Source organism: Thalassophryne amazonica, chromosome 6 (genome assembly GCF_902500255.1).
Source record: "Thalassophryne amazonica chromosome 6, fThaAma1.1, whole genome shotgun sequence".
NCBI classification, from domain to species: Eukaryota; Metazoa; Chordata; class Actinopteri; order Batrachoidiformes; family Batrachoididae; genus Thalassophryne; species Thalassophryne amazonica.
The window spans coordinates 62,026,855-62,054,846 of record NC_047108.1 but is presented as its reverse complement, the minus strand read 5'-3'; positions in this window follow the sequence as shown (position 1 = coordinate 62,054,846).

Sequence of the window (27,992 nt, the reverse complement as noted above, 5' to 3'; positions counted from 1 at the left end):
CTCATCAATGATTTATAAAGTATAGAAATAAAAAGCAGATAACATCAACGCTTACAATTTATACCTTTAGAATCATTTCTTTGTTTAAAGTTAACTCATTCACCACAGATTACTTTCTCCATAAATAGCAGGCACGGTGATGCAATTATGTATTATGATATGTATCGAATTGTGGTGCCAGAGTGTCATTACACCCCGTCAACTACATTTGTCTCATTTCTAGTTAAATGGTTGAATGGCACTTCATGTAAGACAATCACTTAACATACTTGATTGGCAGATTATTTTTTAGTTATTACAAGTTGCAAACAGTTTATTTTTATGTATTCATAATAATAATAATAATAATAATAATAATAACAATAATAATAATAATAATAATAATAATAATAATAATAACAATAAAAAATTAGGATTTGAACACTGACAATCTACATCATCAAATAAGGGTGCAGATGCCTCGGATCCACCAGAAGGTTAAGGGTTTGTAGTTGTGGGTTTCACTATGCTCAAGGACACTGGGAGATTTAGCCTGTGCCTCCACTCTCCTGTTTGGGGTCATCTATGTCTTGAACTTGAGATGCCCATCTGACCTGAAGTATACATTAAATTTTTTTAGAAGGTTCTGATGATAATTGGTACTAACTGCATTTCAAACAAGTGCAAGAGTCTTTCATTGATCAGGTTTCACCTGTTAAACAATAATTATGCTGCTTAACCGAATATTGTTTTCAAAGGATGCATGACTCTAGACAGGATAACTCAAAACCAGCTGGACAGATTTCCTTTAAACTTGGAATGTTGGTTGGAAAGATATCAAGAGGTGATTACACTTTGGTAAATGGACTGCATTTATATACCACTTTTTCGTCTATATCAGAAGCTCAAAGTGCTTTGCAGTAATGCCTCACATTCATCCATTCACACACACACTGATATTAGGGTGCTGCCATGCAAGGCACTCACTACACATCAGAAGCAACTTGGGGATTTAGGACTTTGCCCAAGGGGCCTCAGTGATTTCACAGACAGAGGGGGATTTAAACCAAGGATCCTCTGGGCTCAAGCCCATACAGCTGTATGGGCTTCCTTACATTTGCAAGGCATTGTTAGCAGCTGAACCCCCCCCCCCCCCCCCCCAGGACAGAGCCCCCCACCACTGGTCACTTTATCTTCTATTGGACACTTTACTATATTATGGACACTTTATTCTATTCCACTACAATACCTGTTAACTTGAATCCATTGACTCAATTGCACTAAATTGCACGAAACCATATACTGCTGAATGTTGCACACTGATGCACTATCATGTACATATCATGTAGGCCATTACACAAGCATATTTTATATTTCCCTTCTTACAGTGTATATTTCTTTTTATTACATTATTACATTGTTATTACATTGCTTGTTATATGCTATTGTTCTTACCAGCATCCTTATTTTATGTTATTTCACCCCCCACTTATATTTAGATATTTTACACTTAGTTATCTGTATATATATTTGGGCATCCAGTGTGGGCAGCAAAGTAATAATTTCAGTGCACAGGGAAACGTGTTTCTTTACTGTGCATATGACAATAAAAGCTTTGAATCTTGATTCTAGCAGGTTAGCCAGTATTAGCCACACTGATTGATAAACACTTTATGTGGTATTTCACGCATAAAAACATTTTAGCAACATGTCCACAGACAGCAGTAGGACAGTAATGTGTGCATGATTAATTAAACTGGACACAAAAAGACAGAACTGCAAAAGAACAATAAAACTGCAGCTGCGGCTGCTGTTGATTGTGAAATTGGAGTACTTGCGGCTCCTATGAGCTGATTGATGAGTTGGGATTCCGACTTCTGGGAAACTGGGAAAATCTGACCTCCAAGTGCAAAAGGAATTCGCCAATAATCTGTGAATATGAGTGAATCTAATACATTCAATTCACTCATGTATAATTGAAATGATTTATTTTGAGTCAATTTAAAAAAAAAAAGCATCTTGGGACTTAGCACAATTGTGTGACCCCCCCAAAATCATACTTTTCAAGTGATTTTATCTGAAATTATGTGTACATTAGATATTTTCATTAAAAACTACGCAAATATCCATGTAACGTGTTTTCATCATCAGTGAGGTTGTCATGATTTTTCACAACACAGGTGAGGGAGGGCGTATGTTTTTCAAAACTTGCAGCTACGATGTGTCAAACACAGCGAGTGCTCCGTTCCATTTGGTTCATACGCACATGTCAGACTCACTTCATAAAGCTTTAAATCTTGAGCTCATCTGAGTGTCAAGCAGCGAGTTCAGCTGAAGAGCTGAAACACGGGATGAGGTTTGTTTCATGTGCAGCTACACCAGCACTGACAGACCAACGACTCTAATTGTCTTCGCGCTAAATCTCTGAGTCTTTCTGTAGGATACAAGCAGGAGGAAAATCAGTTTCAAAGAGGGCCAGTGTTTCTCTGAGTTAGTATCATGATATGAACCTTATTAGAGCTGAAGAGGGCTGGAAACATTCATTCATTTTTGCTCTGATTCTAAGGATGTCTCTTCTGCATATTATGCAGAATTACACGTACAAAAGTACTGCATAGTGTGGACAGTGTAAATAAAGCAAAGATGATGTAATTGTAAATTACACCACCAGATGGCACAGTTGCTTTGAGTGCCTCTATGAGTGCAAAGGATACTGAGGAACAGGGTAGGAGACAACACTGGAAAAGGACCATCTTGCTTGTACGACAGCATCAGTGCACATATCATCAATAGCATGTGTTTACTCTTGGCATAGAGTTTAAAGTCCTGGCTGACAACAAGTTGCTCATTAGTGAGCCCCGAGACATTTCCAAACAAAGACTGTCACCCCTGATCAAGGCTGAAGACATACACCATGTTAGCTGAGTCCAAGAAGATAAATGTCCTCTTTTTCAGAGAACCATCCAGAGTGTACTCACAACTGCAAGGAAACAAAGGCCCAAGAACAGACTCACCCAGAGATTTATGGAATGATACTGGGAAGACATTTGGGAGAAGGAAGCATCCCATAACACCAATGTGGCTGATGGATGAAAGCATCCTCCCAGAACAAGAACCACTAACTCACCAAGGCAGATATCCAAAAAATACACCTCGAGTAAGTGCTGGGCAGCACAAGTTTAACAAAGTGAAGTCCAGATTGAAAAGGTGTTCCTACTGGCTTGGCCAGTGAAGAATTCCCATTTGGCTGACCTGGTAGAGCCTTGGTCTCAAGTACGAGTGATCTGGTGTTCAAACCCTGCCATGGCCACAAACCTATGTCGTCTTGTTACACAAGGATCTGACATGATCCACACACCCTGCCTGAAAAAGCCAACAGCACTCCATTAGTACCTGGAAGCACAAATGAACCAGCTGCTAACAACCAGGTGCCACTCTGGCTGACTAGCAGTGAGCAGGACAATATTGATCATGAAGGATTCTAACATAGGTGCAACACGAGCGGTAAGCTTTGATGACCTCAGACGATGCCCAACCAGAAGAAGAAAAAGTTGTAGTGCCTTGACTGGACCCTTGAGTTTGCCTCCAAAAGCAAACAGGTTCCTGTTTAAGTCCATCTTAAAATGTCCAACTTTAGAGGAGAAGTATTTACCACCCGGATTTTTTTTTTTGCATAACTTCTTAGTTTAAGACATTTTAAGTAATAAAGTTCTGCATGGTTAGAAGCGTGGTCACTTTGAAGGACAGCAGCTGAGCCCAGCATCAGAGTCCGCTAGTAGCTGCTGCTAGCTGCTGCGAAAGGCTGTTTTCAGCATTTCATTACAAACAGCTGTAATAATATCATTTGTTGTGTGCTGAAATGTCCTCATAGATCATATGAGACATCTTACTACAATATTCACAGTGAGTGAAATATGTTGAATGCTAATGGTGTTCGCACTTTTAACAGCTGTCAGTAGCGTCGTCAATTTCATGCACATCTCCAGGTTGGTCATCCAGGCATTTAACCTCTAGGGGAGGGTTTTGTTGGTGAAAACGTCACCAAACTCAATACAAATGCATGTAATTTGGTCACTTTTCAAAGGGGTCAGACTTGTCAATGAAGTCAATTTAATGTACAAAGGGTCATTTCAGGTCAGCTTGGTGTATAATTCTCACCGTTCCAGGCAGTGATAGCAGTTAGCTGGCTGACAGAAGCAAGTTAGAGACAAAAGCAAACCGGCTGATTTCAATGGAACAGCATACAGCCTGAGAGAGTTTTCACCGAGTGGCCAGTCATGGAAGTACAAATTCTCACCTTCGAATTGGCCATTTTGCTGAATTGACATGGCACCGAGCCGCTGCTCCTCCACGATAGAGTTGTAATCGAGCCGCTGCTCCTCCACGATAGAGTTGTAATCGAGCCGCTGCTCCTCCACGTCGAAAGGAACCAGCTGAGGTGGCTTGGGCATCTTTCCCGGATGCCCCCTGGATGCCTCGCTGGAGAGTTGTTCCGGGCACGTCCCATCGGGAGGAGGCCCTGGGGAAGACCCAAGACACGCTGGAGGGACTACGTCTCTCGGCTGGCTTGGGAACGCCTCGGGGTTCCCCTGGATTTGCTGGGGGAGGTGTGTGGTTCGGGAGGTCTGGGCGGCTTTGCTTGAGCTGCTGCCCCCGCGACTCGACCCCGGATAAAGCAGAAGAAAATGGATGGATGGATGGACATGGCACCGACCTCGAAAATTACTGAGAAAATAAGTGGCTCATAACTTTTTATGTCCACACCAAAGCATGCAATTACAACGGCCACATAGCAGTCCCCACAAATATGATTTAATGAGCACCCACACACTGAGGTTTGCTTGTTAGCTTAGCTGGTTCACATTCCAAGATAGGAGCATGTTCTGGGTCCTTTCTTCACACAACAGAGCCACCCACACTCCACCTCTTTATCCATTTATAGGTTCACCATGACATAGTCAAAGTCAGCGCTGCCACTGCTGCCAACATGGCTACGCCCAGATATGGGCTTCATATAGCCTGTTCTGGGTCTCCATAGAAAACATATGGGTGATGTCACACAGGTTTTGTCCAGTATATACATATAGTTTATGATACAATATAATCAAACTACCATCCAATAACTTGCTTACTCATACCATGGAAGCTCCAGTCAGGTATCATTTGCAACCAAGCTGAGTCTAACCAAATTGCCATCGAGGGCAATTTGGTTAGACTCAGCTTGGTTGCAAATGATACCTCAGTTTGTTTATGCACTGGAACCAACACCAGAGGATCAAAACAGCAGCCACTGGTTGACAGAGCAATCACTCAGGTCTCTAAGAGCAGACAGACCAGTGTAAGTATGGCCTGGATTGACTACAAGAAAGTCTACGAAAGCCTGTAACAAGACAGACAATGAATGCATCAACCTTTTCAAGAAAAAATCTGTATAAATAGAAATAAAAATTGAATTAAAAATGGGTTGCAAAATACATACATACATAAATGCAAATACATACATAAATACATGTATGCTTTATTTAATAAAGAAATTGTGCATTTGTCCAAATTTCCAGAATGGCTGAATGTGTGAAGGTGACATTTATCATTTTAGCAGAGTAAACAAAGCTTGTACTGTTTACTATGCAATTAGGGGAAACCGGGGCACGGTGAATCAAAAAATTTTAAAATCGATTGCTTGTTATATGCCATTGTTCTTACCAGCATGCTTATTTTATGTTATTTCACCCCCCCTTATATTTAGATATTTTACACTTAGTTATCTGTATATATATTTGGGCATCCAGTGTGGGCAGCAAAGTAATAATTTCAGTGCACAGGGAAACGTGTTTCTTTACTGTGTGCATATGACAATAAAAGCTTTGAATCTTGATTCTAGCAGGTTAGCCAGTATTAGCCACACTGATTGATAAACACTTTATCTGGTATTTCACGCATAAAAACGTTTTAGCAACATGTCCACAGACAGCAGTAGGACAGTAATGTGTGGCACGGTGAATCAAAAATTTTAAAATCAATATTAAACACCTGTAAATTAGACTTGGGGAGACAGAAATAACACAGCCTTATAACCAATAACTTGCTGTATTAAATCCTCAATAGAATGAACTAAACCTATGCATAATGTGTTTATGCTGCCACAAAACAACATTTCTGCTCCACTGTACCCCTGTTTCCCCTATATTGTGCATAGATTATTTACGTTGTGTGTGCTCCTGTGATGACAAATTTTCAGTCATTTTCATACCCGCTCAGTTGATTCTTCAGTTATGCTTCTTATCGACCAGTACAACATTCCGCAGAGGCAGTTTGGCATTTAGAATAAATTGTCCAGTGGGGAACAAAATGGAGAAATATTGAATTTAGCACACACACACACACACACACACACACACACACACACACACACACACACACACACACACACACACACACACACACACACACACACACACACACACACACACACACACACACACACACACACACACACACACACAAAATCCAATTTAAAACAGTTGCCACATTGTGTTAGAGCTAAATCTGCAGGTGTATTGTAGAAATAACCCAGAGATTGAATGATGCCACAAGGGAAAACAAACTGTTGTGTGTTGGGGGGTTTGGCTGGACATTTTTGTGTTGTTTTCTTTTCTTTGCTCTACAGGTGGTATGCAAACTGGTTTTTGTCTGTGGAGAAGGTGCTGGCAGAAGAGTCCTTCACCCTCATCAACATTATTGGCTGCACTTGTGGAGGATGTTCATGTGCAGGCCTAATGACTTGCAGCACATGTGGATGATGCTCACGTGCAAACTTAAAGACTTTCAGCTGAAGCAGATAATGAGATGGCATTCTGCATTTAAGCCATGAGTGATTCAAGCAGAATTGCCGGGAACTCGACCTTGTGACGTTCGTTTGTGAGACGCTGAGGACCGCGCCTGGGTTTGACACATCGTGCCTGTGAAGGAGGACGGGTGAGGGACACATGCTGTCAGCACACATCAGAGGTGATTGTCTGAATAAGTGTTAATAGTAATTTGGTATTTTGTTACGCAGTATATTTGAACATTGATGAGAATTGTGCAGCTCGCTTCTCACTGCCGTGGCGTACGGACTGATGATCCTCCACCTGTTGTGAGAAGCTGCTCATTTACATAAAGCTTAAATTCAGACCTGAATGTGTTGCTGATAGTGTGTGCCTTTGAAGGATATTTGTTGTAGCTGTTGACTTACCTCACCTTTTCCATCCTTCACAGAGTCAGTTTGTCGTATCCATTGGGGGGTGTTTGGCGGTGAGTCTGGGTCCAGAAGCGCCGAGCTTTGATCCTTTTGGGCGCTGGAGAGCGCGCCGTCCTTAACCTCGCCAGACAAACCGCACATTTATGTTGTACACAATTATTGCACAAAAGGGAAATAAATGTTTTGTTTTTGGAACCGCTTTCTGGTTATTTAGCGCTGGGTTCAGTCAGACGCTGGTCCGCTCCTCAACTCGCGTCTGCACATAACACAAACTACAATAAAACCATCATTCACTTGAAAGAAAAACATATTTAAACATGAAAAATGAGTTTTATGTGTGTAGTAGTTCCATAACTCAACAGGCTACTGAATTGATTACTGAATGAAGATATACACGGCTGAAAAATGGCTGCAGGTTATTACAGTGGAGCACAAACATTTACATTTGTGCATAAGGGAAAAGAAAAACCCTATGTTACCACAGCCAGGTACTTTCTGTATATGGTGCTAAAGTGCACACGGAGGAGTTTGTAGTTTAGTATCTTAAACAAGTATTCTCCAACTCACAAACAGAAGGAGCCACACATCTAACCACCAGCACATCCAATGAGCTTTGTGTTGACTGTAAACCTTCACATAAAGGGTTAAAGTCAACACTAACCACAGACAACCTCATTTTTTGTTTTGGTGGTGATGTTTAGACTGGTGATGTTAGACTCCCCCTCTCCACCTTATCGTGGTGGGGGAGTTTGCGTACCCGGATGATCCTAGGAGCTATGTTGTCGGGGGCTTTGTGCTCCCTGTAGGGTCTCCCAAGGCAAACAGGTCCTAGGTGATGGGTCAGACTAAGGGCAGTTCAGAACCTCCATGACCAGTAAAAAAAATCAAGGACCGAGACGTCGCCCGGTATGGTGGAGCCGGGGTCCCACCCTGGAGCCAGGCCTGGGGTTGGGGCTCGCGCGCGAGTGCCTGTGGTCGGGCCTTAGCCCATGGGGCTCAGCCCGAAAGAGCAACGTGGGCCCGCCCTCCTGTGGGTTCACCACCTGCAAAGGGGACCATGGGGGTCGGGTGCAGAGAGGATTGGGTGGCGGTCGAGGGCAGGTGGCCCGGTGGCCCGGTCCATGCTCACAGCCCCTGGCTGTTGTGACATGGAATGTCACCTCGCTAGGGGGGAAGGAGCCTGAGCTTGTGCGGGATGTTGAGAGATACCGACTAGAGATAGTCAGGCTCACCTCCACGCACAGCTTGGGCTCTGGTGCCCAACTCCCGGAGAGGGGCTGGACGGTTCATTTTTCTGGCGTTGCCCACGGGGAGAGGCGGAGAGCTGGGGTCGCATTGCTTATTGCTCCCCATCTCAGTCGCCATGTGTTGGAGTTCACTCCGGGGAACAAGAGGGTCGCGTCCCTACGCCTTCGGGTTGGGGACAGGTCTCTCACCGTTGTCTCGGCCTAGGGGCCGGGCAGCAGTGCAGAGTACCCGACCTTCCTGGAGTCCCTGGGAGGGGTACTAGATAGCGCTCCGACTGGGGACTCCATTGTTCTCCTGGGGGATTTCAATGCCCACATGGGTGGTGACAGTGAGACCTGGAGGGGGGTAATCGGGAAGCACGGCCTCCCCGATCTAAACCCGAGTGGTGTTCAGTTGTTGGACGTCTGAGCTAGTCACAGTTTGTCCATCATGAACACCATGTTCGAGCACAAGGGTGTCCATAAGTGTACGTGGCACCAGGTCACCCTGAGCTGGAGGTCGATGATCGACTTTGTAGTCATATCATCTGACCTTCAGCCACGTGTCTCGGACACTCGAGTCAAGAGAGGGGCAGAGCTGTCGACTGATCACCACCTGGTGGTGAGTTGGATCCGCTGGGAGGGGAGGAAGCCGGTCAGACCTGGCAGGCCCAAACGTATTGTGAGGGTCTGCTGGGAACGACTGACGGAACCCTCTGTCAGCGAAGTCTTCAACTCCCACCTCCGGGAGAGCTTCTCCCAGATCCCGGGGGAGGTTGGAGACATGGAGTCTGAGTGGACCATGTTCTCCACCTCCATTGTCGATGCGGCCGCTCGTAGCTGTGGTTGCAAGGTCTCTGGTGCCTGTCATGGCGGCAATCCCCGAACCCGGTGGTGGACACCGGAAGTAAGGGATGCCATCAAGCTGAAGAAGGAGTCCTACTTATCTTTGTTGGTATGTGGGACCCCAGAGGCAGCTGACAGGTACCAGCAGGCCAAGCGTGCCGCAGCCCGTGTGGTCGCAGAGGCAAAAACTCAGGTCTGGGAGGAGTTCGGGGAGGCTATGGAGGAGGACTATCGGTTGGCCTCGAAGAGATTCTGGCAAACCATCCGACGCCTCAGGAGGCGGAAGCAGCTCTCCACTAGCACTGTTTACGGTGCGGGTGGGGAGCTGTTGACCCTGACTGGGGATGTTGTCGGGTGGTGGAAGGAGTACTTCGAGGATCTCCTCAATCCCATTGTCACATCTTCTGAAGAGGAAGCAGAGACTGGGGACTCAGAGGTGGACTCATCCATTACCCAGGCCGAAGTCTCCGAGGTGGTTAGAAAGCTCCTCGGTGGCAAGGCTCCTGGGGTGGATGAAATCCATCCTGAGTACCTTAAGTCTCTGGATGTTGTGGGACTGTCTTGGCTGACATGCCTCTGCAACATCGCGTGGCGATCAGGGACAGTGCCTCTGGATTGGCAGACCAGGGTGGTGGTCCCTCTGTTTAAGAAGGGGGACCGGAGGGTGTGTTCCAACTATAGGGGGATCACACTCCTCAGCCTCCACGGTAAGGTCTATTCCAGAGTACTGGAGAGGAGAATTCAACTGATGGTCGAAACTCGGATTCAGGAGGAGCAGTGTGGTTTTCATCCTGGTCGCGGCACACTGGACCAGCTCTACACGCGCCATCGGGTGCTTGAGGGTTAATGGGAGTTCGCCCAACCAGTCCACGTGTGTTTTGTGGATCTGGAGAAGGCGTTCGACTGTGTCCCTCGGGGCACCCTGTGGGGAGTAGTACGGGGTCCGGGGTCCTTTGCTAAGGGCTATCCAGTCACTGTACAACTGCAGCAGGAGCTTGGTTCGCATTGCCGGTAGTAAGTCAAACCTGTTTCCAGTGCACGTTGGCCTCCGCCAGGGCTGCCCTTTGTCACCGGTTCTGTTCATTATTTTTATGGACAGAATTTCTAGGCGCAGCCAGGGTGTAGAGGGGGTCTGGTTTGGGAACCACAGAATCTCGTCTCTGCTGTTTGTGGACGATGTGGTTCTGTTGGCTTCGTCAAATCAGGACCTTCAGTATGCACTGGGGCAGTTTGCAGCCGAGTGTGAAGCGTCTAGGATGAAAATCAGCACCTCCAAATCCGAGGCCATGGTTCTCGACCGGAAAAAGGTGCTTTGCCCTCTTCAGGTCAGTGGAGTGTCCTTGCCTCAAGTGGAGGAGTTTAAGTATCTCGGAGTCTTGTTCATGAGTGAGGGATGGATGGAGCATGAGATCGATAGACGGATTGGTGCAGCATCTGCAGTGATGCGGTCGCTGTATCGGACCGTCGTGGTGAAGAGAGAGCTGAGTAGGGGGGCAAAGCTTTCGATTTACCGATCGATCTACGTTCCGATCCTCACCTATGGTCATGAGATTTGGCTCATGACCGAAAGAACAAGATTGCAAGTACAAGCGGCAGAGATGAGTTTCCTCCGCAGGGTGGCTGGGCGCTCCCTTAGAGATAGGGTGAGGAGCTCGGTCACTCGGGAGGGGCTCGGAGTCGAGCCGCTGCTCCTCCACATCGAAAGGAGTCAGTTGAGGTGGCTCGGACATCTTTTCCGGATGCCCCCTGGACGCCTCGCTGGAGAGGTGTTCCGGGCACGTCCCATTGGGAGGAGGCCCTGGGGAAGACCCAGGACACGCTGGAGGGACTACATCTCTTGGCTGGCTTGGAAACGCCTTGGGGTTCCCCCGGAGGAGCTGGGGGAGGTGTGTATGGATTTGGAGGTCTGGGCGGCTTTGCTTGAGCTGCTGCCCCCGCGACCCGACTCCGGATAAAGCAGAAGAAAATGGATGGATGGATGGATGGATGCATGTTTAGACAACCACAAGGCCATCATTTGTCCTTGTTTCTGAAGTCAAACAAAAACTCTCCTCAGCTTCTTACCTTGAAATTTAATCAATACCTCCAAATCAGACAAATCTTTTCAATACCAATAGATTTTGGCCAAGTGTCTGACAGAACGACTAATGTATGGTCAAAAAAAAAAAAAAAAAAGCATGACTGGACCAAAAGCAAAACATTTCAGAGAAACTAGGAACTGGCAATGCTGGGGAAGCTTCAAGAAAACTGAATGAATTTATGTATAAATTTGTAAATAAATACTATTCTCGTGTTGCACTGAAATAGATCTGACTCGACCCTAGTTGGAACATAATGTGCCTTGATAGAGAGAGTGGCAACACGACGAGTCAAAAAAAAAAAGAAAAAGGTCACATGACTCATGGTGCCATCTTGGGTTCAAAATAGCGTTCACTGTTAATCTATCTGCATGTAAATCCAGCTATTTTTTAAAATTTATTTGCTGAAAATGACGGGTTGCTCTGCATTAAGATGCACAAATAGACACTACAAGGGCTTCAAGATGTACAGATTCCCTTCAGATCTGAACAGAAGAAACATTTGGGAAAATAGAGTCAGCCGGGATGGAAGCGACTTCATCGTCAAAGCTTTGAGAGGTAAATTTATTGCTCAGTCTCATGTACAGTAAAACTCATCTAAATCATTGTTGTATAAACCAGATATTCACTGTCACCGAACAAAAAAAGTCCCAAAGTTTTTGTATTGTTTTCCATGTAATAAACATCGTATATAACGGATTTTGTACAATGGATTTTCGCTCACATCGGATAAAATGTCCCATCTGATCACAATGTATTTCCACCCCTCACATGTGGGACCAGAGTCATTTCCATGATTAAAACCCAGACCATTTTTTTCACACTGTGCTCAGACTCGGAGCCACAGTCTGGACGTGCATCTGTTAAATCAAACAGTGAAAATCCCCAATGACTATGGCCTGAATCGAGCTGAAAGGGGGAAGATCACGAAATACCAAGACCTTAAAAATGACCTACGAACAACATGGTCATTGAAAGACATCGATATCATGCCAGTTGTGGTGGGGTCAACAGGCCTGATGAAGAAGAACCTGAAGAAATACCTTGAGGCAATCCCAACACTAGTTCCGGGCACAGTCGTGCTGCATTCGAGTGCCACTTGCGTCATTATGGGCGCATCCGTGTTACATTTCGGTGCCACTTGGATGATTCTGGTGGCATTCGTGTTGCATTTGTGTGCCACTTGGGTAAAATGTGGGTGCATTCGTGTTGCATTCGGGTGTGACTTGGATGATTGTGGTGGCATTTGTGTTGCATTCGGTGCCCACTTGGGACTTTTAGTGGCAGTCTACGTACATTCATGCTTGCCTATTTTCCTGGCAGGATGGGGTCTGCAGCAACCAAATTCATCATGCTATAACAAGTAATTAAATGATTTTTGAAGAGCCTTTTGAAGCCAACCAAGTTACCGAGCGACTTTATGTTATCCGGGCACATATTCCAAATATTAACACCTTTAACAGAAACACAATGACTTTTTACTGTAGTTTGAATCTTCAGTTTTTGAAATAATAATGTTCATCACAAATTACGACTGGAGTCCCTCATTTTGAGCAGGTCCTGGACATGTTGTGGTAAAAGGTTATTTTTTACTTTAAACATAATTTGTATTAAGCTATAGTCAATCAGGTCCCAAAATTTTAAATGTATAAACAGACAAACAATGGATTTGTAGGATCACGATATGGTTTATTACTAATAATTACTTAATTACTACTTAGGCACTTAATTACTAATAATTCTTATGGCTTTTGTTTGTAGTAAGAATATTGAATTTGTATTTGTTTTGCAGGTGGTTCCCCAAATTTCAATGCAATAGGTCATGTACGGAACTAATAATGAATGATATAATGTAACTAATGACCGTTGGGGGAGGAAGTATTGTGCTTTATACAAAATGGCAATGGCTGTTGACATTTTTGATTTCACACAATTTATATATGTATTTTCCAACTCAATTTCTCATCAATAAAAACCCCAAGAAATTTAGTTTCATTTACAAGTTCAATTTCAATATCATGCACTAGTGAACTGCTAGATAAATTCCTGGATTTATTTCCAAATATGATACACTTTGTTTTATCAAAATTAAGCAATAATTTATTTGAATCAAACCATTCTTTGAACTTCTATAGTTCCCTCTCCATCAAGTCCAGAACTTCTTCCATATGATCCCCACTACAAAACACAGTCGTGTCATCAGCAAACAAAATGCAACTCGCAAATTTTGAAACCAAACATATGTCATTAATATACAAAAGAAACAACAAAGGCCCAAGGACTGAGCCCTGGGGCACCTCACAAGGGCACTTCAAAAATTCAGAATTTACCCCACCAACATGAACATACTGATACCTATTGTGCATCACTATGGCTTCTTCTTTCGTTGTTTCACACATTCCCAGTAACACCTTCCAGTGGGAATAGGCGGGAGAATGTGCTGCTGTTGTTGTGAGATACTGTGCAGAAGATGTGTTTTGGTGGTTTGTTGCTGATAGTAGCCTTCAATTTGTTTATGTGTGTGAGACAAATAGGGGGGAAAATGGGGTAACATGTTTGAATCGATTTCTGTCTGCCTGGTAAAGCAGACAAATGTCAAAACAGCACTTTGCCCCACTTTAATGAGGCAATAAGGCTGTATACACATACACACATGCACACGCACACAGTCAGTATCCTCAGAGCTCGGTCTGAGAGGATTAAACTGATGTGACTTCTCCGTTGTGCATTTAAAGTGCACAGTAACCAGAGAGGTCAGTGAAAACACGTGTTCTCAATGCTCCTCAAATGGTACATTCCACACAATACAGTCAATGTGAGTGTAAATCAGATGGAAAATGCATTGTGAAGTGAATTGCTGAAGTTACAGCAGGGCAGAAAATCAGGTCAGGTCTGGGAGAAACACACTGGTATTGCATTCCAACACATCCACCACACAGTGGAACCGCCCTGGGTCCTGAATAATAAACCTGCAAACAAACAAACCAACCAACCAACAAAGAATGTGTCTGGCCAGTGGGACTGCACTTATTAAATGAGACAGCAATTACTGACAGCATTCTCTAAACTGTCTGAGAATGAACACATTAGGTCATTAGAGTCAGACAGTGGTTGGCTGGAAATAGGGCGCCTCCCACCAGGTGACCTGTGCAGTTGTGTTGTGATCTAACATGGTCGAGTGGAGGTTGAGGGTCTTGCATCCTCAAACCTCCACAGGGCCAGCTGGTTGCTGCAGTAACTTGCTGTCAGTTGCCAACAGCCACATGATTCACAGCAATAACCAGGCGGCCACCATTTATTTTTCATAGCAAGGACACTGCCATCCTATTTTTAGTCAGGCATAACTGAGGCCTAAAAGGAAGCGGGCAACTCAACAGTAACTGTAACTGGGTGAATTGATGAAGGGACTTAACTGACTAACTTAACATTTCTCTGATCTGACCTGACCTCAGTGATCTTGGAGTGTGAATGTGCTGATTCTGAATACAAGGTCAAATCAATCCGTTTTGCAATCAGGATCCAAGATCAAAGGTATGAGCTGGCCCTCAGTCCTGATTTTATTGATTCTGATTTCAGAATCAAAGCAAAATGCACAGACAGACAAATGGCAATGAAAATATAAACGACCTTCAGAGGGATGAAGATAAGTGGTTATCAAGATCAAAGATCAACCATTAAGATCCATGAATTGTAGAGAAGTCATCAAAAGAATAACCATGTCACAATGAAAAACAAATATGGACCAAGGATGTAAACAAGAGTGGTGGACCTAAACAATTTCAACAACAAAATCATGTTTGCAGAATATACTATATAGTAAATTCTATGAAAGAACATCTGCGAGGAAAGATGACCACATGATGTTTGATGTATCAAAGGGCCTTTAATCAGTAGAATACGTACTACCATCCAGTGGAAATAGGATGGTAGTACTCATCAGACCACAGCACTTTTTCACACTTTTCCACATATCAGAGCCTTTAACTGCAAATGCCCTTCCAGAATGAAGGTGTGACCTTTTGTCTGCAGGGTTTGTAATCACTGAACAGCAGTTAGGCACTTAAATATGGAATAAGCGATCAGTAGCACTCACTCCAACACGAGTAGGCGGCTGTCACACACATGAGCATACAGTGCATCCAGAAAGTATCACTTTTTCCACATCTTGTTATGTTACAGCCTTTTCCAAAATGGAGTAAATTAATATTTTTTCCCATTAAACTTCTACTCACAACACCCCATAATGACAACATGAGGTGCTTTTTTTTATTTTTGGAAATTTATTAAAATTAAAAAACTAAGAAATCACGTGTACAGTACATAAAGCCATCTTGACACTTAGACAAATTTGAACCACTGGCATGCAATCTTGCGTGTCTGTGTTGGAAACCATTCGGAAGATTCAGACGGCTTTCAGTGGCCTTTCAGTCGAGTGAGTATCCAAGAAATTGTGTAACAGCTGGGCATGTCACAACTTGTCCTGTGAGACTTCCAACATGGACATGCTTTTTGTTGTGCGCCATTGTGGCTCCGTCCCGACGTACGAATTCCTCCGCATGTCTTTCATTACAAAATCTCCTGTAACAGTGGAATATGCCGCAAAAGTGCTGATGTCCACGTCTTCTTTATTTCTCTGGTAGTCAGACGATGGTCCCACATCACCAGAGCGTTCACTTTGGAAATGATCTGGTTGTTTCAGCCTGTCGATGGCTGCTCAGAGCGCGGCGCGCCTTCCGCTGCTGTGGGCCATCTTTAATCTGGTTGTAATGCTCCTTAATCTCTGTGACGCCCAGAGTATCCTCACCGAAAGCCGTCTGAATCTTCTGAATGGTTTCCACCTGGCTGTCTCTCACAGTTTCTGGAAAAATTTGATTCAGCGCTGCTCCAATCGCTTAGCCATTTAACTGACAATGAAAATCCGACAAGGGGGGTGGACCAGTGCTCACTCAAAGCCTGCCCACAGGCGAATGACGCAACCGACAAGGTTCAAGCTTGGCTGATGCAAGGGCACATGATTCAAATCCATATAGTTTTTGAAAAAAATAAAGAGGTCTGATACTCTTCTAACAGACCTCGTATATATTTTGAGACAAGATCCCAAATGCGATCTCCATCACACAATGAGCACAAGACAACCTGCAGCTGTAGATAGTTTCTCTGTGATTCTGGGAGCAATGAGAGAATGGTTTCATCAGCCAAGCAAATGTGTTATCAGCTACAAAATGATATGACACAGGATTTATTTTATATAGTATGGCATGACAAATTGTGCAGCAGTGTGAGGATCAAATTTGTGCATGAGTCAAGGAGCCTTAAGAATTCACACCCTTTGTTAAATACTTTGTTGATGCACCTTTGGCAGTCATTACACAAGTCTTCTTGAATATGATGCCACAAGCTTGGCCCACCTATCTTTTGGCAGTTTTGCCCATTCCTCTTTGCTGCACCTCTCAAGCTCCATCAGGTTGGATGGGAAGTGTCGGTGCACAGCAATTTTCAGATCTCTCTAGAGATGTTCCATTGGATTCAGGTCTGGGCTCTGACTGGGCCACTCAAGGTCATTCACAGAGTTGTCCTGAAGTCACTCCTTTGATATCTTGGCTGTGTGCTTAGAGTCATTGTCCTGCTGAAAGGTGAACCATCTCCCAAAGTTGAGGTCAAGATCACTCTGGAGCAGCTTTTAATCCAGGTTGTCTCTGTACACTGCTGTATTCATCTTTCTCTCAATCCTGACTAGTCTCCCAGATCCTGCCGCTGAAAAAAATCCCCACAGCATGATGCTGCCACCACCATGCTTCACTGTAGGGATGGTGCCTGGGTTCCTTCAAACATAATACCTGACATTCACACCAAAGAGTTCAATCTTTGACTCATCAGACCAGAGAATTTTGTTTCTCGTGGTCCGAGAGTCCTTCAGGTGCCTGTTGGAAAACTCCAGGTGGGCTGCCATGTGCCTTTTACTAAGGAGTCGCTTCCATCTACCATGCAGTCCTGATTGGTGAATTGCTGCAGAGATGGAATTCTGGAGTTCTGACAGAGTGACCATCGGGTTCTTGGTCACCTCTCAGACTAAGACCCTTCTCCCCCGATCGCTCAGTTTAGACGGGCAGCCAGCTCTAGGAAGAGTCCTGGTACAGATACAGATTCTTTATTATCATTGTAACATGTACAACGAAAGGTAAGGTGCAAGCCTTTCAGTGCAAATATAAACATGAGTAAGGGCCCCTTCACACATAGTACGAATGTGGCGGAACTGAGCATGAAGTGCGCATGAAGCAGGAATCGTATGCAATATGTGTAAAATCGTAGCTGCCTCCAATGCCTCGTACACCTGTTGCTATAACTATTTGCACACGCCAGTGGCTGAAAGACAGTGTGCACTGTGAGAGCTCATCGATCCCTCTCACAGCAGGTGTCGACCAAATTCCAGCTGACACACATGAACATCTAACACCGCTCGCTCAGCACTTAGAAAATGTGTGGCCATTTGCACTGTTAACATGACAACAGTTAGCAGACGATCCTGTCAAGCTGGATGTGAAATTTGTCTAATAAGTGCCCCACGAGTGTGGCTTTGCAAACGGACACAATGACACATTGGTGTGATCCCTGAACTGACAAGGGGTGTGTCCACCCACAGGAGGGGCTGTGGAGATCTGTGGTTCTGGACATCACAGCTGGGGAACACGTACCGTGTTTATGAACTAACAACTGTCCACTGTGACGTGCGTGTGTCTGCTCACTGTCCTCATGTGCACATACATAAAAACATATATCGCTGTTGCAATGAGCTGCAGTGAGCCCGCGCACATTGACAAGCTACCCCAGGTGAAACGGACCGTCAGATCATAACACACAGCGGGTGATTTGAATATCACATCACCCACATGAGCTCTGTTCCACATGATGCAGCATCTGTCCTGCAGTGTGCCATCCACAAGACCCACGTGTGAGGCAGGACATGCACGCAGGGCCGGCTGGACATGCTGCCAGCAGATGTGGACATGAGAAGAGCTTCTCATTCATATCATTTTATGACTACACATCTGTGACCATGGATCATCTACAGAGGAACACACGGTTCATACTTGTATTGTCCGCTTGATAAGAGGGATTCAATAAAATGCTGTGTTTTTATATGGTGTGTGGTTTTCTTTTTTCTTAAATACATCCATGTCCTCCTTAATATCAAGCTTTTTCCCACACCTTTTACAGGACAGCAATGGTAGCTCAGTGGTAAAGTTTGTGGTTGGCAATCAGAGCTTTTGGAAAGTACAGGTTCGAATCCCATGGGTGGCATGTATTTTTTTTTTTTAATTTTCACAGCAGCTGCATGGTTACACATCACGCAGCAGCTCACACTGTGTTCCCGCATGCACAAAACCATTGCAGCAGCATTGTTCACACCTGCCCGTTGGCTCGATGTTTTCATGGTTCGCTCATATGAGCTGTTCTGCCCTGATTCGCCCTGAGTTGTACTTATTCATACTATGTCAATCAATCAATCAATTTTATTTATATAGCGCCAAATCACAACAAACAGTTGCCCCAAGGCGCCTTATATTGTAAGGCAAGGCCATACAATAATTACGTAAAAACCCCAACGGTCAAAACGACCCCCTGTGAGCAAGCACTTGGCGACAGTGGGAAGGAAAAACTCCCTTTTAACAGGAAGAAACCTCCAGCAGAACCAGGCTCAGGGAGGGGCAGTCTTCTGCTGGGACTGGTTGGGGCTGAGGGAGAGAACCAGGAAAAAGACATGCTGTGGAGGGGAGCAGAGATCAATCACTAATGATTAAATGCAGAGTGGTGCATACAGAGCAAAAAGAGAAAGAAACACTCAGTGCATCATGGGAAACCCCCAGCAGTCTACGTCTATAGCAGCATAACTAAGGGATGGTTCAGGGTCACCTGATCCAGCCCTAACTATAAGCTTTAGCAAAAAGGAAAGTTTTAAGCCTAATCTTAAAAGTAGAGAGGGTGTCTGTCTCCCTGATCTGAATTGGGAGCTGGTTCCACAGGAGAGGAGCCTGAAAGCTGAAGGCTCTGCCTCCCATTCTACTCTTACAAAGCCTAGGAACTACAAGTAAGCCTGCAGTCTGAGAGCGAAGCGCTCTATTGGGGAGATATGGTACTATGAGGTCCCTAAGATAAGATGGGACCTGATTATTCAAAACCTTATAAGTAAGAAGAAGAATTTTAAATTCTATTCTAGAATTAACAGGAAGCCAATGAAGAGAGGCCAATATGGGTGAGATATGCTCTCTCCTTCTAGTCCCCGTTAGTACTCTAGCTGCAGCATTTTGAATTAACTGAAGGCTTTTCAGGGAACTTTTAGGACAACCTGATAATAATGAATTACAATAGTCCAGCCTAGAGGAAATATATGCATGAATTAGTTTTTCAGCATCACTCTGAGATAAGACCTTTCTAATTTTAGAGATATTGCGTAAATGCAAAAAAGCAGTCCTACATATTTGTTTAATATGCGCTTTGAATGACATATCCTGATCAAAAATGACTCCAAGATTTCTCATAGTATTACTAGAGGTCAGCGTAATGCCATCCAGAGTAAGGATCTGGTTAGACACCATGTTTCTACGATTTGTGGGGCCAAGTACAATAACTTCAGTTTTATCTGAGTTTAAAAGCAGGAAATTAGAGGTCATCGTAAGACAATCCTGCAGTTTAGCTAATTGGTGTGTGTCCTCTGGCTTCATGGATAGATAAAGCTGGGTATCATCTGCGTAACAATGAAAATTTAAACAATGCTTTCTAATAATACTGCCTAAGGGAAGCATGTATAAAGTGAATAAAATTGGTCCTAGCACAGAACCTTGTGGAACTCCATAATTAACCTTAGTCTGTGAAGAAGATTCCCCATTTACATGAACAAATTGTAATCTATTAGATAAATATGATTCAAACCACCGCAGCGCAGTGCCTTTAATACCTATGGCATGCTCTAATCTCTGTAATAAAATTTTATGGTCAACAGTATCAAAAGCAGCACTGAGGTCTAACAGAACAAGCACAGAGATGAGTCTACTGTCTGAGGCCATAAGAAGATCATTTGTAACCTTCACTAATGCTGTTTCTGTACTATGATGAATTCTAAAACCTGACTGAAACTCTTCAAATAGACCATTCCTCTGCAGATAATCAGTTAGCTGTTTTACAACTACCCTTTCAAGAATTTTTGAGAGAAAAGGAAGGTTGGAGATTGGTCTATAATTAGCTAAGATAGCTGGGTCAAGTGATGGCTTTTTAAGTAATGGTTTAATTACTGCCACCTTAAAAGCCTGTGGTACATAGCCAACCAATAAAGATAGATTGATCATATTTAAGATCGAAGTATTAAATAATGGTAGGGCTTCCTTGAGCAGCCTGGTAGGAATGGGGTCTAATAGACATGTTGATGGTTGAGTTAATGAAAATAACTCAGACAGAACAATCTGAGAGAAAGAGTCTAACCAAATACCGGCATCACTGAAAGCAGCCAAAAATAACGATACGTCTTTGGGATGGTTATGAGTAATTTTTTCTCTAATAGTTAAAATTTTATTAGCAAAGAAAGTCATGAAGTCATTACTAGTTAAAGTTAAAGGAATACTCGGCTCAATAGAGCTCTGACTCTTTGTCAGCCTGGCTACAGTGCTGAAAAGAAACCTGGGGTTGTTCTTATTTTCTTCAATTAGTGATGAGTAGTAAGATGTCCTAGCTTAACGGAGGGCTTTTTTATAGAGCAACAGACTCTTTTTCCAGGCTAAGTGAAGATCTTCTAAATTAGTGAGACGCCATTTCCTCTCCAACTTACAGGTTATCTGCTTTAAGCTGCGAGTTTGTGAGTTATACCACAGAGTCAGGCACTTATGATTTAAAGCTCTCTTTTTCAGAGGAGCTACAGCATCCAAAGTTGTCTTCAATGAGGATGTAAAACTATTGACGAGATACTCTATCTCACTTACAGAGTTTAGGTAGCTACTCTGCACTGTGTTGGTATATGGCATTAGAGAACATAAAGAAGGAATCATATCTTTAAACCTAGTTACAGCGCTTTCTGAAAGACTTCTAGTGTAATGAAACTTATTCCCCACTGCTGGGAAGTCCATCAGAGTAAATGTAAATGTTATTAAGAAATGATCAGACAGAAGGGAGTTTTCAGGGAATACTGTTAAGTCTTCAATTTCCATACCATAAGTCAGAACAAGATCTAAGATATGATTAAAGTGGTGGGTGGACTCATTTACATTTTGAGCAAAGCCAATTGAGTCTAATAATAGATTAAATGCAGTGTTGAGGCTGTCATTCTCAGCATCTGTGTGGATGTTAAAATCGCCCACTATAATTATCTTATCTGAGCTAAGCACTAAGTCAGACAAAAGGTCTGAAAATTCACAGAGAAACTCACAGTAACGACCAGGTGGACGATAGATAATAACAAATAAAACTGGTTTTTGGGACTTCCAATTTGGATGGACAAGACTAAGAGTCAAGCTTTCAAATGAATTAAAGCTCTGTCTGGGTTTTTGATTAATTAATAAGCTGGAGTGGAAGATTGCTGCTAATCCTCCGCCTCGGCCCGTGCTACGAGCATTCTGGCAGTTAGTGTGACTCGGGGGTGTTGACTCATTTAAACTAACATATTCATCCTGCTGTAACCAGGTTTCTGTAAGGCAGGATAAATCAATATGTTGATCAATTATTATATCATTTACTAACAGGGACTTAGAAGAGAGAGACCTAATGTTTAATAGACCACATTTAACTGTTTTAGTCTGTGGTGCAGTTGAAGGTGCTATATTATTTTTTGTTTTTGAATTTTTATGCTTAAATAGATTTTTACTGGTTATTGGTGGTCTGGGAGCAGGCACCATCTCTACGGGGATGGGGTAATGAGGGGATGGCAGAGGGAGAGAAGCTGCAGAGAGGTGTGTAAGACTACAACTCTGCTTCCTGGTCCCAACCCTGGATAGTCACAGTTTCGAGGATTTAAGAAAATTGGCCAGATTTCTAGAAATGAGAGCTGCTCCATCCAAAGTGGGATGGATGCCATCTCTCCTAACAAGACCAGGTTTTCCCCAGAAGCTTTGCCAATTATCTATGAAGCCCACCTCATTTTTTGGACACCACTCAGACAGCCAGCAATTCAAGGAGAACATGCGGCTAAACATGTCACTCCCGGTCCGACTGGGGACCGGGAGTGACATGTCCCCAATCGGATCCCGGTCCTATGTGTGAGGGGGCCCTTAACCACGCACATACTTGAAAGGTCTGGTGAACGAAACTTCTTCCATTTAAGGATGATGGAGGCCACTGTGCTCATTTGGACATTCAAAGCAGCAGAAATGTTTCTGTACCCTTCCGCAGATTTGTGCCTTGAGACAATCCTGTCTCAGAGGTCAACAGACAATTCCTTTGACTCCATGCTTGGTTTGTGCTCTGACATGCACTGTCAACTGTGGGACCTTATATGCAGACAGGTGTGTGCTTTTCCAAATCATGTCCAATCAACTGAATTTACCCCAGGTGGACTCCAGTTAAGCTTAGAAACATCTGTTTTTTATGGTGTTCAGTTTTGGCCAATCATATTGGAGAACTTATGACATTCAGATCAGAGACTGATTAATGTTTAAACTAACATTCCTGTGCGTAAAACAGGAGGTGTCCCTAATACTTTGAGGTAATTAAATAAAATTCCAATTGAATATTGCCTTTACTAATAAGGCGTGACTGACCTTGATCCCAATAAGGAGGACATTTCAATATTAAGGATTAATGATCATTAACAAAAATTAACATGAAATTAATGATTATTTTAAGATTAAAAATGATTAAATATTTAATTTTGCTACAACAGTGAGACACTAGTCAGTTATGGATTAAAGGTGTGTTTTACATAATTCATGTGAAAATCCAATCCTCACCCAAAATACCATTGCTGCCAGTTTCAGCTACCAGTATTTCAAAGCTGCAGTTCATAACGTTTTGTTGAAGAAAGGTGAGAAATGATGTGCTTGATGTCAAGATTGTGGATTCACATAATGCAGCAGAAAATGGATGTTACTCACTGAAATAATTAATGTGTGGCCCCAATTAATGTGTGTGAGACTAATTAATCTTTCCAAATTTATAATTTTGTGCTCTGAGGATTATATTTCAGCATGCAAAATTATTTCAATTTCAGTGTATTTCATTTTCATCATGCCATCAGTGGGCCTGTCACTGCAGCAAAGTTTATTCCAAACACAGACTGCAGTGTGCTGCATTAGCTTCAGTCATGGCATCTCGTGGTCAAGCCAGTGCCCTGTGGTGTCAGTCTTGTGCAACATCATTCCTACCTCAGAAAGAGAGAGAGAAAAAAAAAGCAGTATCAGTCAGCCAGAAAAGCTACACCTGAGGTACAGTTCACCAACAGTAAATCGACAGGACAGCAGAAAGAATACTAAGGTGATCGCCGGATGCTAGCCCTAAGCTTCACTAACAGACCCAGAATTTAGATGAAGTGAGACCAAGACCTGTTCTGTTGCTAATAAGATTAATTAAAGGAATAAGAAGCATATTACCATACTATGCCAGTATGCTAACCATGCAAGAGGGAGAATAAATGGATCTTAAGTCTAGACTTGAATGTCTCTACAGAATCTGACTGTTTTATCTCTGCAGGAAGATCATTCCACAGAATAGGGGCAGGATAAAAGAAAGCTCTTTGGCCCACAGACTTTTTACTCACATTCACATTCTGAACCAACTGGAGACCCCTAAAACTGGACTTTAATAGATCCAGATGAGCCTTTACAAAACAGAAAAACACTCAAGTAATCACCTTAGAGTGCCTTCACCACAGAAAGGACAGTGAATCAAACATACTCTTTCATCTCTAGCCTTCTGCTTTCTGTGAAACAGGTACTGGTAATTAATGTCTAAAGATGGCCTGCTGTTCGTCATTTCATTTCCTGCCAGGAAGAACTGAGGCAAGTCATGACACACATTAGGCCCTGTGGATGACACATACAGTCCAACTGTTATAATGGTCATATACAGGTCTTTTTTGACATATTGAAAATAATGTGAAAATCCTGCAGCTTCCATGCAGACAATTAATATGCAAGTCTGCATCCTTAACCTAATAATGTGCAGTATACATCAGATATAGAAAAGTCTACACAACATTGGTCCTTTTCAGGGGGAAAATGTAATAATTCAGGATTCTCCACACTTTCTAAAGTTATCCCCTTTACACCCAAACTGAAAACAAATCTCTACAACAAGATACATATGAATTCAAAATATCCAAGCCAAAATATAGGCATAAGGTATTATACTGGCATAATATAGGCATAAGTAATGGTTGGCACAGAGGTCTGAAGACTCAGTACATGGATACTAGTCGGCCAGAAGGACTGCAGCCTCCGTAGTTGCGGAGGCAAAAACTCAGGTGTGGAAGGAGTTTGGAGAGGCCATGGAGAATGATTTTTGGTCAGCCTCAAAACGGTTTTAGCAAACTGTCATTCAACTCAGGACAGAGATGCAGTTCTCAGCCCAGGCTGTGTTCAGCAGGGGAGGAGAACTGCTAAACTGGAAAGAGGATATAGTCAGGTGGTGGAAGAACAATTTGAGGATCTCCTCAACCCTACTGACATGTCCTCTTTTGAGAAGGCAGGGATGGAAGACTTGGATGGACCTGGTGCCATCTTCCTTGCAGAAGTCACAGAGGTAGTCAAACAACTCCTCAGTGTTAGGGTGCCAGGAGCAGACAAGATTTGCTGTGGATATTGTTGGGATGTGACAGCTGACAGGTCAATAAAATGTTGCATGGAAGTGGGGGACAGTACCTCGAGATTGGTAAACTGAGGTAGCGGTCCCCATCTTAAAAAAGGGAGAGTGTTCCACTTTTAGAGGAATCACACTACTCAGCCTTCCTTGGAAAGCCCATGCCAGGGTAATAGAAAGGAGATTTGAGTATTTGACTGATATGACTGAGGTTTGACTGTTAGTCAAACCTCATATTCAGGCGAAGCAATGCAGGTTCTGTCCTGGTTGTGCAATGGTGAACTGGCTCTTTGCTCTCACAAGGATATCAGAAGGGTTTGGGAGTATGACCAACCAATCTACATGTGTTTTGTGGACTAGGAAAAGGCCTACATCCAGATCCTGTTGGGATTGGGGGGGGGGGGGGGGGGGGGGGGGTGTGTGCTGTGAGAGTATGGAGTACTGGAACCACTGCAGTGTGTGTTCTGCTCTCTGTACAACCAAAGTAGGAGCTGTATCCACATTCTGTGCATCACATCAAACCTGTTCCAGCTATGATGTATCACATAGTTAATTTAAGCTTGCCAGTACATTATGAAATATGGATTTAACTGCCATATAAATAGTATGATTGAGAGAAGATGAATGTATTTTGCAAATGGATAAACTTTTTTTCATGAAAACCTTTAAACATATACATACAATATAATATCTGTAAACAGCAGTGTAGAGATAATATGAATGTACAGCTAATGATTAGTGGTATGCGCAGTTAATGAAACACAGACCAAACTGTAAATGTGCACATATAGCTCATGAAATTTAAGGTTGCATTAACACAGATCTTTTGGTAGTAACCCCCCCCCCCCCCCCCCCCCCCCCCCCCCCCCAAAAAAAGTAGCGATAAGATTTGCAATCAGGATTTCTTGAAGTAATTGACCTGTAAACTACTTAAACTGAAAGAAAATGTTGTGAGAGTGTAGGAACACGGACCCACAACAGGGGCGCAATGAACGGACAATGGAGGAAGATAAATAACAAGTTTTACTATTGTGAAACAAGCACAATAAGTACAACAATCACAATTTGGGGCCGAATCCGCTGGTGTCGTGTGGGCAGGCTCGAAGGTAGGAGACGCCCGTCTCAGTAGAACCGGAACCACCCAGATCTCCTCTGCCACCGAACCCTGGAGATGCTGGAACCGCCAAGTCCCGAATTCCCAGGTGGCCACTGCCTCCGCTCGTCGGATCCGGTACTGCTGGCAGGAGAGAACACACACACAGGTGGGATGCGAGCACCCGATAATGGAGAGGGGAGAAGCCGCCTCCACCTCTTGTCAATGTACAACAGGAAGGTGAGTACTTATCCAAGCAATAAGCTCCTAGTAGTCAACACTCCTGAAAAGGCTTTACAAATGATTAGTCAGTTTACACTAAATGTGCATGCGGAGATTACTACCTCAGTCGTAGACGATATCTCGGCACTGAGGTGGAGACGCCGTCCTCCTGATATACCCTGGTGTTGAGTTGAAACAGCTGTGTCCCATAATGGGTGACAGCTGTCACCTTGGCTGCTCTCACCAGGTGGCGACGCCCTCTGGTGGTGGTGGGCCAGCAGTACCTCCTCTTCAGCGGCCCACACATAACAGGACCCCCCCCTCAACGGGCGCCTCCTGGCGCACGACCGGGCTTCCCCGGATGGCGACGGTAGAAGTCGGCCAGGAGGGCCGGGTCCAGGATGAAGCTCCTCTTCACCCAGGAGCGTTCCTCGGGGCCGTACCCCTCCCAGTCCACCAGGTACTGAAGACCCCGGCCCATTCGACGGACATCGAGGAGCCGACGCACGGTCCATGCCGGTTCCCCGTCGATGATCCGGGCAGGAGGTGGTGCCGGACCCGGGGTGCAGAGGGGTGAGGTGTGATGGGGCTTTATCCGGGAGACGTGGAATACTGGGTGAATCCGCAGCGAGGCCGGCAACCGAAGCCTCACTGCGGCGGGATTGATGATCTTGAGGATCGTGAAGGGGCCGATGTATCGGTCCTGGAGCTTGGGGGAGTCCACTTGAAGGGGAATGTCCTTGGTGGATAACCACACCTCCTGCCCAGGACGATATGCGGGAGCCGGGGCCCGCCGCCGGTCTGCATGTGTCTTCGCCCTCGTCCGGGCCTTCAACAAGGCAGAGCGGGCGGTACGCCACACCCGACGGCACTTCCGTAGGTGGGCCTGGACCGAGGGCACACCGACCTCCCCCTCGACCACCGGAAACAAGGGGGGCTGATACCCCAAGCACACCTCAAACGGGGAGAGGCCGGTGGCAGATGACACTTGGCTGTTGTGAGCGTACTCGATCCAGGCCAGGTGGGTACTCCAGGCCGTCGGGTGCGCGGCTGTCACACAGCGTAGAGTCTGCTCCAAGTCCTGGTTCGCCCGCTCTGCTTGCCCGTTGGTCTGGGGATGATACCCAGACGAGAGGCTGACCGTGGCCCCCAGTTCCCGGCAGAAGCTCCTCCAGACATGTGAGGTGAACTGGGGACCGCGATCGGAGACGATGTCTGATGGTATACCATGCAGACGGACGACGTGGTGGACCAGGAGGTCCGCTGTCTCCTGGGCCGTCGGAAGCTTCGGGAGGGCCACGAAGTGGGCCGCCTTGGAGAACCGGTCCACTATCGTGAAGACGACGGTGTTTCCCTGGGACGGCGGGAGACCCGTGACGAAGTCCAGGCCGATGTGGGACCAGGGGCGATGAGGCACGGGCAGTGGCTGTAGCTGCCCTGAGGTCTTCTGGTGATTGGCCTTGCCCCTGGCGCAGGTGGTACAAGCCTGGACGTAGTCCCGGACGTCGGTCTCCAGAGATGCCCACCAGAAGCGT